Source organism: Quercus suber, unplaced genomic scaffold, assembly GCF_002906115.3.
Source record: "Quercus suber isolate HL8 unplaced genomic scaffold, Cork oak 2.0 scaffold_328, whole genome shotgun sequence".
NCBI lineage: Eukaryota > Viridiplantae > Streptophyta > Magnoliopsida > Fagales > Fagaceae > Quercus > Quercus suber.
In genome coordinates, this window is record NW_027069781.1 from 315,863 (window position 1) to 328,337 (window position 12,475).

Here is a 12,475-nt window from a genome sequence, read left to right on the forward strand (position 1 = left end):
TCGTCTTGATCACCTCCAAAAGAGGAATGACGAGTTGAGTGCCCTTCTTGAAAAAACAAAGGAAGACGCAGTTGCGGAGTTTAAGGCGTCCAAGGAATTTACTGACATGGTGGATCGCAACTACGCAGTTAGGTTTGAAGATTTTAGGATAGATGCCATAGAGAAATTCCCTGAGGTTGACTTCAGTTCTATCAAACTCAACCTCAGTGGTGCTGCTACAAGCTCCCTCCTCCAGAAGAGCTCAGAAGATATTAATATTGAGGACGATGCTAGTACCCATCCACCTCAGGACAACTCAAATGTTGACGGTCCTCAAGCCTGAACACAATTTTAGCATTTTGTTCATTTCCTTTCTCTCTCTCTTTTTTTTTTTTTTTGGTCCATTGTTTTGGATCTTTTCACGTAACTCAAATACATCTATCTCGTCCATGGTTTTAGGACGAGTTTTTAAACAATTTTAAGTTTTACTTTAAAGGGTGTTTGGACGTTGGTCGTTCGCCCTTAAAACAATTGAATGACTGTTGTTATTTTTCTTTTATATATGCATGAACGAGACTTTTTATTTTCATATACAAGACTTCATGTTTGACTTGTCCACATTATATATATATATATATATATTTCTACCATTTTCAGTGGAATTTCACCAAGTGTAATTCGTCCATGTGAAATGGTAATTATCAGCATTACCCGTCCTTAGACTTGGCTGATTTTCATGTTTAATGAGGATAAGACCCTGCATTTTGCTCGTCCATAGAATGGAACGTTTTAGTAGGTGCCTTAACAAGTTCAAAATACTCGTCTATGCATTTCCTCGTCCATGGTCTGGATGTGCACTATGCTTTATTTCGTCCATGATATGGACAAATATGCCTTGGGCTTTTTGTGATTTGTTCAAGGCATAAGCTTTACCTCGTCCTTTACCTTGGATGAGCATGCTTTGATTCTGCTTTACCAAGGCATAGGCTTTACCTCGTCCTTTACCTTGGACGAGCATGCCTTGATTTTGCTTTACCCTTAGGAAGGCTTAGACGTTACATCTCTGCGTCCAGAGAATTTTCTCGTCTTGAGCTTTTTAGCTCTCTTGTGGGTTAATTTGAACAAAAGTAGTATGAAAATTAGGAATTTATACAACATTATGTACATAACATAAATATTGTTCACAGATGAGGCACATGCTCATGAGTTAGTGCCTTTTAGGGAGTTAGATAAATACAAGCAAACCCATAATCTCGTCCATAACCACATCATAACAACCATAAAGTAATATTAGAAATACATAGATAAATAAAGTTCCTTATGTAGAGATAAATAAACGGTCTCTAGGCTCGTCCAGGTTGGTGTTTTACTGATAGTACCTCCTCAGATGTTCAACATTTCAAGGATGCTCTAATTTCCTCCCGTCTAGGGCCTCCAAGTAGTAGGATCCTTGTCTTTTATAGTTGACAACTTTGTAGGGTCCTTCCCAGTTAGGTCCCAATTTCCATGAGCTAGGTTCTTGGTAGCCAAAGAAACCCTTTTCAGGACAAGATCTCCTATGTTGAATCGCCTTGGCTTTACCATTGCATCATATCACCTAGCCATGAGGTTTTTGTATCTTGCTGTCCTTTGTTCTGTGTCCATCCTTACTTCGTCTACCAGATCAAGGTTCAAGTGAAGCTATTCCTCGTTATCCTTGTCCTGGTATGACATCACCCTATGGTTAGCCATGTGCACTTTTGTAGGTATGACTGCTTTGCTTCCATAGGCTAGCTTAAAAGGTGTTTCCCCTGTAGGGTTTCTCATCGTCGTCCTGTACGCCCATAAGACACCAGGTAGCTTATCTGGCCATACTCCCTTTGCCCCCTTAAGTCGAGTCTTGATGATTTTCAGCAAGGATCGGTTTACAACTTTGGCCTGATCGTTTGCTTGAGGGTGGGCGGGGGAGGAATAGTGATTTTGGATTCCAAAGTGTTCGCAGAAGCCCCTGAAAAGGGCATTGTCGAATTGTCGCATGTTGTCGGATACTAGTACCTTGGGCACCCCAAACCTGCACACTATGTTCTTTCAGACGAAGTTCTTTACATTTTTCTGTGTGATATTTGTTAAGGGTTCTGCTTCCACCTATTTGGTAAAATAGTCTATCCCTACCACTAAAAATTTCATCTGCCTGGTTCCGAGTGGAAAAGGACCCAGGATGTTTAGGCCCTACTGAGCAAAGGGCCACGGGGCTATCATTAGGGTGAGATATTCTGATGGTTGTTTGGGGACATTACTAAATTGCTGGCATTGGTCACATACTTTGACATAAGCTTTTGCATCTGCTTGGACAGTTGGCCAATAATATCTTGCACAAATGACCTTGTGGATGAGTGATCTGGCTCCCGAATGATTTCCACAGGCTCCTTCATGAACTTCCCTTAAGACATAGTTCGCTTCGCTCGGAGCCAGACACCTGAGATAAGGTTGAGAAAAGCCTTTCTTGTACAGAACTTTGTCTATAAGGACATACCTGGCTGCTCTAACCCTGAGTTTTCTAGCCTCATCCTTTCCTTCCGGAAGCCTTCCGTCCTTTAAGTACGATACTATTGGGGTCTTCTAATTTTCTTCACTCTTTATTTGCTGCACTCCTAGGAGATCTATACTTGGGACGTACTGCACTTCATCGAACCCGTCCATGGCTCCAGTCGCTGAGGCTTCCTTCGCTAAAGTATCTGCTTCCACGTTCTCCTCCCTTGGGATTTGAACAAAGTTAGCTTCCTTGAATTTCTTCACAAGCCGTAACACTTTTTCTAAGTATTTTTTCATCCGTTCTTCCTTTGCCTCATACGTCCCATTTATTTGGCCCATAACCAGCTGAGAATCTCCTAGGACGAGTATTGACTTTGCTTCCACAGACTTAGCTAGTTCCAACCCTTTAAGGAGAGTTTCATACTTAACTTCATTGTTGGTTGCTTGGTATTGCAGATGGATCTTATGCTTCAATTTATCTCCTTCAGGGGATTGCAAAACCACTCCTATTCCTCCTGTATGTTGTGTGGAGGAACCATCCACGTGGACGACCCATTTTTTATTATCTTTTGTTTTTTCTACGTTGTCGTAGCTTGGTGTGAACTCCGCAATAAAGTCTGCCACGGCCCGAGCCTTTATAGCATGCCTTGGTTAGTATCGGATGTCAAACTCACTGAGTTCGACAGCCTACTGGGTCAATCGTCCTGCGGCTTCCAACTTGTTCATGGCTTTCTTGAGCGGATGGTCTGTCATAACATTGATTACATGGGCTTGGAAGTAGTGCCTCAGCTTCTTGGAAGCTGTGATAAGTGCAAAAGCTAGCTTTTCTATTAGTGGATATCGTCCTTCCACTCCCCTCAATCCTTGCTAGTATAGTATACTGGCTTTTGTAATTTTCCTTCCTCTCTTATTAATGCTGAGCTCACCACATACGGAGTCACTGCCAGGTATAAAAACAATTCTTCTCCTATCACGGATGGACTCAGCAACGGAGCCGTAACGAGGTACGTCTTCAAGTCTTGGAAGGCTCTTTGGCACTCGTCTGTCCACTCAAATGCTCTCTTAAGAACCTTGAAAAATGGTAAAAACTTGTCAGTAGCTTTAGAAACAAACCTGTTGAGGGTAGCAACTCGCTCGGTAAGAGATTGGACTTCTTTGATATTATGCGGAGGCTTCATATCTAGAATTGCTTTAATCTTTTCTGGGTTTGCCTCAATTCCTCTGTGTGAAATCATGAATCCAAGAAATTTTCCTGATGCTACTCCGAAAGCGCACTTGTTGGGATTCAACTTCATATTGTACCACCTTAGTGTATTAAAGATCTCTCGCAGGTTGTCCAGATGTTTTCCCTTGTCTAGGCTTTTCACCAACATGTCATTCACGTAGACTTCTACATTTTTTCCAATCTGAGGACGGAACATGTGGTTGCCCAGTTGTTGGTATGTTGCTCTAGCATTTTTCAAGCAAAAGAGCATTACTTCATAAAAGAATAAGCCTTGACTAGTAACAAAGGATGTCTTCTCCTGATCGGCCTTGTCCATCCTTATTTAGTTGTATCTTGAGAAAGCACTCATGAAACTAAGTAATTTGTGGCCTGCCGTAGAATCCACCAGTTGATCAATGTGTGGCAATGGGTAGTTGTCCTTGGGCCAAGCCTTGTTTAGATTAGTAAAATCTACACACATCCTCCACTTGCCGTTCGCCTTTTTGACCATTACTACATTGGCCAATTAATCTGGATAATACACTTCTCGTATAAACTTTGCCGCCATCAACTTTTGAACTTTGTCTTTAATAGCATTATCCCTCTCGGGGGCAAACACCCTTTTCTTTTGTTGCACTGACTTGGAGGAAGGACATACGTTTAGACGGTGGGTGATGACACTAGGATCTATACTTGACATATCTTTATGACTCCAAGCAAATATATTAGTGTTTTTCTTCAAAAACTGGATGAGCTCTTTCTTAATCTTTTCTTCTAGATCTGTCCCAGTCCTGGTACACCTCTCAGGGTTGTTTTCATCTAAGGAAATATCTTCTAACACTTCGGTGGGTTCAGCCACAATTCTCCTTTCTTCGATGCTCATCGTCTGCACTTGCTCGTCCATGGCAAGCATGGCCAAATAACACTCCCTTGCTGTCAGTTGGTCTCCCTGCACTTGTCCTACCCCATGCTCCATAGGGAACTTGACTGAGAGGTGATAAGTGGACGTAACTGCCTTCCAATTATTTAGAGTTGGTCTTCCAATTATGGCATTATAAGAGGACGAGCAATCTACCACAAGGAAATTTACATCTTTGGTTACCTACTACGGATATGCCCCCACCACCACTGGCAACGTAACGGTGCCTACAGGTTGTACCTTCATTCATTCGAAACCCACTAGAGGCGAATGTACTGGATGGAGTTGGTTTCGTCCAACCCTTATTTGTTGAAAACCTGGATAATACAGAATGTCTGCCAAGCTTCCATTGTCTATTAGTACTCTTCTGGTTGTGTAGTTAGCAATAACCAAGGTGATGACAATAGTGTCGTCATGAGGGTGATGAATTCTCTCTGCATCCTCATTTGTAAAAGTGATTGCCTACTCGTCCGTGGTTCTTGACTTTGGGGATTGTCTAGAAAGTTGGACGTTTTGTACTACCTTCAGGTATGTCTTCTTGGACTTGGACGATTGGCCTATTGAACTTCCCCCTATGATAACTCTGATTACTCCGAGTGTTGGTCGTGACGACTCTTCTACTTTACCTTTCAATTTCTCGTCCTTGTGGTTTCGTCCAAGGAAACTCCTCAACTTTCCCTGCCTTATAAGATTCTCAATCTGCTGCTTTAGATCAAAACATTCGTCCGTATCATGTCCATGGTCTTTATGGAAGCGACAATATTTATTCCTACTGCGCTTATTAGGATCTCCTTTCATTTTCTCTGGCCACTTCAAGGAAGGATCGTCCTTGATTTGTATAAGGACTTGCTTAAGCGGCATGTTCAATGGTGTGTACTGTTGATTCTGTGTTGAAGGACCTGCCTTCTTATTGTCTTAGTCTTTCCTATCTTCTGTTCGTCCCTTCTTTTGACGAGGACCTTGCTCGGGGTGGCGTTGAATGTTTGCTTCCATTCTTTTCCTCTTCTTGGTAATGATTGCGTCTTCTACATTCATGAAGTTTTGGGTTGAATGGATGAGTTCAGCCATAGTCTGAGGCTCTTGTTCGTAAAGCTTGTGGATAAACAGGTCAGAATTGATCTTATTGTGGAAAGCTGCTAGCAGTAGCTTATCGTCCATCTCATCCACCGCCAAGGCTTCTCTATTGAAACAAGTAATGAAGGACCGCAACCTCTCATTTTCTCCTTGTTCTATAGTTAACAAGCTAGATGAGGAACGCTTTGTGCTTTTGTCCTCCAATGAAATTATTAACAAATAATTTGCTTAATTCTTTAAAAGAACTTACTGAATTTAGGGGTATCTTGTTGAACCACACCCGCACGGGCCCTTTAAGGGTGGTGGAAAAAGCTCTACACATTATCTCATTTGGAACCCCTTGAAGGTGCATGGTAGTCTTGAAGGTGGCAATGTGGTCGAAAGGGTCACGTGTCCCATCATATGAATCTAAAGAAGGCATCTTGAACTTTGGTGGCAAGGAATGACCATTGATGGAAGCCGTAAATGAAGAATCAGTTCTATGAACCAAGTCTTCTACGGGATTTATCCTTCTCATGTTTTCCCTCATCTCATCCATAACTTTCCTCATCTGGTCCATCTCCCTCTCCAAGTGTGGCATCCTTCTTGGTGTAGTGCCCCTTGATTGGCTCTCCGGCTCTACATTTCTTCCATCTCCCTAGCTTTGTCCATGTTCTTCTTCATAGCGCTCATGCCATTGCCTTCTGAGATTAATCTCCCTTCTCAATTCTTGATTCTGGCGAGTTAACTCTGCCATGGTAGCGGCCATTGACTGCACATGTTGGACAGAAGATGGTTGCATGGCAGGCGCCGATTGATGGCCACGATGGGGGTTACTAGAAGCATCTCTACTTTCTTGAGGGCCTGGACTAGTAGCCCTTGATCTTGTTCGGACCATTTCAGCCATTTGTCAGAGAAAGAAATCGTAGAACTCAACGAATGAAGTTCGAACGTGACAAATAAATTCTTCCCCACAGACGGCGCAAACTGATGAATCCTGTGATATCAGTGGGTTGAAAGTCTCGGGCGTTAGTGATCTTGTGACTGAGTCCTGAGAAAACAAACACAGAATTAGAGGAGATCGGTGAAATTCGGCCAAGAATCCTCCGATGGAAAAGTTAGTCTTTCTTTTTAATTCAAAATATATTGGATGTATCAGAATGCCTTACCTTCTCGTTGGCGAGCGCTTATATAGCATACGAGGAACAGTTATTTGTTTGGTAACCTTTCCTATTATCGAGGAGTTCGAAAGATTCGGAGGTAACTTCCATAACTGTCATGGAAGATATAGTATTTGGATTTGCATTTCACAATGGTTTGGACTTATTTGTAATGGTTAGATTCGTTTCTCACACTTGGTGGGAATTTGAGTCATCAAAGGCTCAATTATGCTCAGGGTGCTACAACCTCGCCCGTCCTTTAAAGACGGATGGATAAGGTTGTTCTAGACGAGGACGCTCCTTCTTCCTCCCTTTTCTTTGGACGACTTATATGGACGAGATATGACTAATAGATTTTCATTACACCATCAATTATTATTCAAGAATTGTCAACTAATAAATCTACAAAACTCTTAGCTTATATCAATAAGTTTAGGGAAATGCTAATGGATGCCCTTAGGGCAATAGTTAATAATCTATTTAAAGAAAGTTTTTATAAGAAAAGAAAAAAAAAAAAAACGATTAATGTTTTGTTAGTTTTTTCCATTTCTCATAAAAGTGGTGTCAAAACTTTCCTAAAATAGATTACTAACTGTTGCCCTAAAGACACCTGTTAGCATGACCTATAAATATATACTAATAAAAAAAAGCTCTACCAAAAGTAGCCTCTATATCATTATTAAGGGACAAAGAAGCCTCTATATGCATGTAAACACAACCAAATGATTTGGACTTTTTGACCAGAAAATCAACTGCATTTCCAAAATGCTCACATTTAGCCACTACTTTTTTACTTTCTCTACCACCACCAAAGGTCCTGCCTAAAAACACTTGTTAGCATGACTCATAAATGTATACTAATAAAAACAAGCTCTACCAAAAGCAGCCTCTATATCATTATTAAGGGACAAAGAAGCCTCTATATCCTTGTACACAAAACCAAATGATTTGGACTTTTTGACCAAAAAATCAACTGCATTTCCAAAATGCTCACATTTAGCCACTACTTTTTTACTTTCTCTACCACCACCAAAGTTCCTGCCTAACTTATAGGCAGGCAGATCCATTTTGGATAATGCCTTAAAGAAAAAGGCAAGGAAATTAAAAATGAAAAAGCCAAATACACATGAAACTGGTTGGTCTTATGTAAAATAAGCGGATGCCCCAACGCAACAAAAAACACAAAAAGAAATGTAATCAAGCTATCTTGATGAGTGGTTTTTTGAAAAAGTCTTTTGTGGTTAAGTAAAACCAAAAAATCAACTGCATTTCCAAAATGCTCACATTTAGCCACTACTTTTTTACTTTCTCTACCACCACCAAAGTTCCTGCCTAACTTATAGGCAGGCAGATCCATTTTGGATAATGCCTTAAAGAAAAAGGCAAGGAAATTAAAAATGAAAAAGCCAAATACACATGAAACTGGTTGGTCTTATGTAAAATAAGCGGATGCCCCAACGCAACAAAAAACACAAAAAGAAATGTAATCAAGCTATCTTGATGAGTGGTTTTTTGAAAAAGTCTTTTGTGGTTAAGTAAGAGATTTCCTTCTAAAAAAAAAAAAAGTAAGAGATTTGAATTCACACTGTATTAAAATATAAAAGAAAAAGTTGATTAGTGTTTTAATTTAATAATAAAGATCAATCATCATAAAGTAGACATTATAAATTAAAATTATATATATATATATATATATATAAATAATAGGATTTGGTTTAAGTTCAGTATATTTAATATACTAGATCCAGTTAGATGGTGACATATATTAAAAAATAAATACATGTTTTCATCCCAACGAATCTAGTCCTATTAAATACTGAAACTAAGTCTGATCTTATAAAAAAAAAAAAGCCTGAGTATTAAATAGTAATAGCGTGGAGGTGTAAGAGCTAGAACCTATAAGCTCTATTCGTGCCAAACCGCTGGCTTATTAGGCTATATTAGCTGTACAATCAGCCATGAAAACCGCCGAAAGCTAGTAGTGGACTGTTTGTTTTGATCCAGATTCATCTGTATCTATCGCCCATAGTTATTTCTTATTATTATTACTCATTACTTACCCCTCTTCTCTTTATACCATCTTGAAAAGTAAAAACTAAATTTTTTATTACCATAACTTATTCAACACATTTTGTCCCTTATATGACAGTAAGTGACGAAGAAAAAAAAAAATTCATATAAAAATAATAGTTCTTCCGTCACAATTTGTCACTTAAAATAACTGTAATAAAGTATGTTTTGTCACAACTTTTTTTAAATGACAGCCTGTATGTAGCCAAAAAAATAAATTAGTCTATATAATAATAATAGTTTGTCAGCCACAGTTTGTCACTTAAAATATTGGTAATAAAATGCGTAAAATATGTTATTTATTTATTTTTTTTGATGAGAGTAAAATATGTTACTTAAAATAATTGTAATAAAGTGTGAAATATGTTGTAAAAGTGCTTCAAATATTAACATTAAATAAAAAAGCTACAGTTTCAGTGACCACCATTTTATGACCAAGACCATGACCGACACGTGTGTAACCAATAGCTCCTGTCGGCTTAAGGAAACAACGCAAACCAAATTTCCTATAGTATATAAAGGCTGCTTCCTGTTCTCTCCGTCGTTTGACTTCATTTCTTCTCTCACTGTAGTTGTATTTGTATCTGTCTTTCTTATTTTATTTTTATTTTTATTTTTCATTTCCCCTTGTTTATTGAATTTTCAACATAATCACCCCTAGATTCGCGCTTTAATTCTGTATTGTGAAGCTACCTGATGAGTACTACAAAAATAATAAACCGTAACTTTTACATAGGACTACTAGTTAATTACTCAGGTCATGCCAACAGTCTCTGATAAATGGCATTTCTTGGTTCTTATCTATCTCTCCCAAAATGATCTCTACCAAGCCACAGGTCTAGATTCTACCCTACAAAAGGACTTTTTTTTTTTTTTTCCTTGCTTAGTACCCAACAAAAGGATTATTTATTATCCACTGCCCTGGGTTGAAAGGCAGTTTTCTATTTAGCGCAAAAAAAGGGAAAAACATGACTTAAAATACACTTTTGATCCTTAAAATTAGGGCTATTTTGAGTTAATTTTTTTTTTTTAATTTTAACCATTTGTGTTAGTTTTATGACATAATTAAACATTAAGAACATTTGACAGTTAGATTCCTAACAAAAATAGAAGATAGGATGATGAATATGAAAACAAAATCAAACATGAAATGCCTAAATTGAATTAAGAGATTGAAAACAAAATTTCAAGATTCAAAATCATGGTATATTTTTAATTGAGGAATATTCCTCAATTGATCACCAAGATACACAAAATGACAGGACTAATTAATTAAGGTTGTTCATCACCACCAGGTCCAGGTGCGTAGGTCAGGAATTGAAGAGACTATTAAAATGGGATTCATTATATCTGGTGGGTGATTCTAAATTGTAATTTTAAATAAAAAGTAGATTGTATAATACAATTACCAGTGTTTTAAATGGGTACAGTGAGTTCAGTACTGTCACCGCATGCCTCTTCCTGGGGTATAGCCGTGTGGCCTTGCACGTCACTCAAAGCTAAAAAAAATGGTGGATCCTACTCCCCAATCCATACCCCCCACAAAAAAATATTACTTTGTCTTCATTCCATTTTCATGATCACAATAACCATAAATAGTAAATAATTATACTGATTTTGTTTCTCCGCCATCTACTTCTCTTCACATATCAATATTTCTTTTTATGTTAAAAATGTAAACATTCATGCATCAACAGTAAATACGTGTGCAAAATATTAAATGTGAGTTAATGAGAGTGAAAAAATATTTTTCCATCACAATTTATAACTATCTCTTCTAAATTAAAAGAAATAAAATTACTATAAGTCAATTCAAAAGAAAAAAAGAAAAAACTACCGACTTTAAGAAAGCTGAATATTTCAAAAAGTAAAAAAAAGAAAGAGAAAAAGAAAAACAAAAAGAATAATGCTAACTTCCCATACATTTCTAGGAGCAATGGATCCAGAGAGAAAGACAAAAAAGTTGCAGAATGAGAGAGAATGTTACAAGTTGCTCCCATCTTTCATGCATCCAAGCAGGTGTTGAAATTGGAATCAGATAGAAGGGTCAACAATATCTGGCACTTGTGAAGGAGTTAAAGCCAAGGCAACAAGAAGAGACATAATCAAAACCGGCACAAACAAAAGCATCAGCGGCGGCGGAGGCAGTGGTGGCAACACCAGTGGTAGAACCAGAAGCGAAATAGTCAGAACAACCATGACAGTGAAGAATCTCACGCTGAAGTTATTGCTGAACATATATGTATTGAGAATATCAATCTCGGCCCAAAACCCAATAATAATCTATAACCATAAAAACAATCATGCATCGTAGAAATCGTCCTCTTCCATTGGGCCAATAGCATGGCAAGCAAAACAAATATAAACAAAAATAGGGAAAGAATAAAGCTTTTGCTTGTTTGTTCTAAGCTAAGTCTAGAAAATTTAGAGAAGTGGGTAATAAGAGGGGTGTATAGGAGTAGCAAGCTATAGATGGGTGTGAGAATTGAATATAAATGAAAAATTTAGAGACTTTGAAAATGACTATTGGGTTTGTTGGTACAGAGGGTAGAGAATCAGCCTGAGAAGGAATTAAAGGAAGAAAGGTAGAGAGAAAGAGAAGACCAGTTGTAGAGGCAGTGGGGGTTACGAGTCATCGTCAATAAACGCTGGCTCTTACCCTTTTCTTTCTTTCTCATCTACTAGTAATATTTGTCCTTGTTCAACCAACCACAGCGTACACGTATCTTTTGAGCAATGGAGCTATGAATAGTGGTGTTTTTAATGCCCTACCAATGAATGCCTTTTGAAGTAATTGTTTAGAAAAATCAAAATGCTACTCTTAGCAGTCTACCATAACCTTTAATTACTATACAATTTTCCACAATTTACTGCACATTATTCCACCATTATTTACCGCACGTTATTCCGCCATTATTATATGTTGCATCCTGAGATGAGCTGTTTGCCACTTTTACATAAATTATAATTTTTTTTTCTTCACAATTTATAATAAGCCATATATATTATAATTATGGCAAAAGTAATTATCTTATGTAACAGATTGCGGCTAATTGTCTGTTATTTTTTCATAAACTCAAAATTTTTTTTCCACAATTCACCATAAGTGAGATATAATAGTTATTGAAAATAGTGTGGAAAATGTAATTATTTTATGTTGCAAATTGTGACTAGTTGTTTGTTAGTTTTACACTAACCCACAACTTTTTTTCGATCAATTCATGGCAAATGGTGTAAGAAATGGTGTAGTCCTATAATTTTTGGGAGTCTTATTCTATTTCTATCTCTCTCTCCCTCTCTTGAAAATTTCAAAAATGTTGGGTAATGTGCTCAAATTTTAGGAGGTGTTTGGTGAGTGTTTTCCAACAACAATTTTCAGTTTTTAAATAATATTTTACACATTTTCACACACATTTTCACTCACACGTATTTCTACAAAAATTTTTAAATAACAATTTTTAATTTTTAAACACATGTACCAAATGAATGTCTTTTGTTTTCAAAAAATTTAAATATTTGGAACTTTTAAGTTTGATGTTTCATTTCAAACAATTGTCATTATTCAAGTTTTTAGTTTTT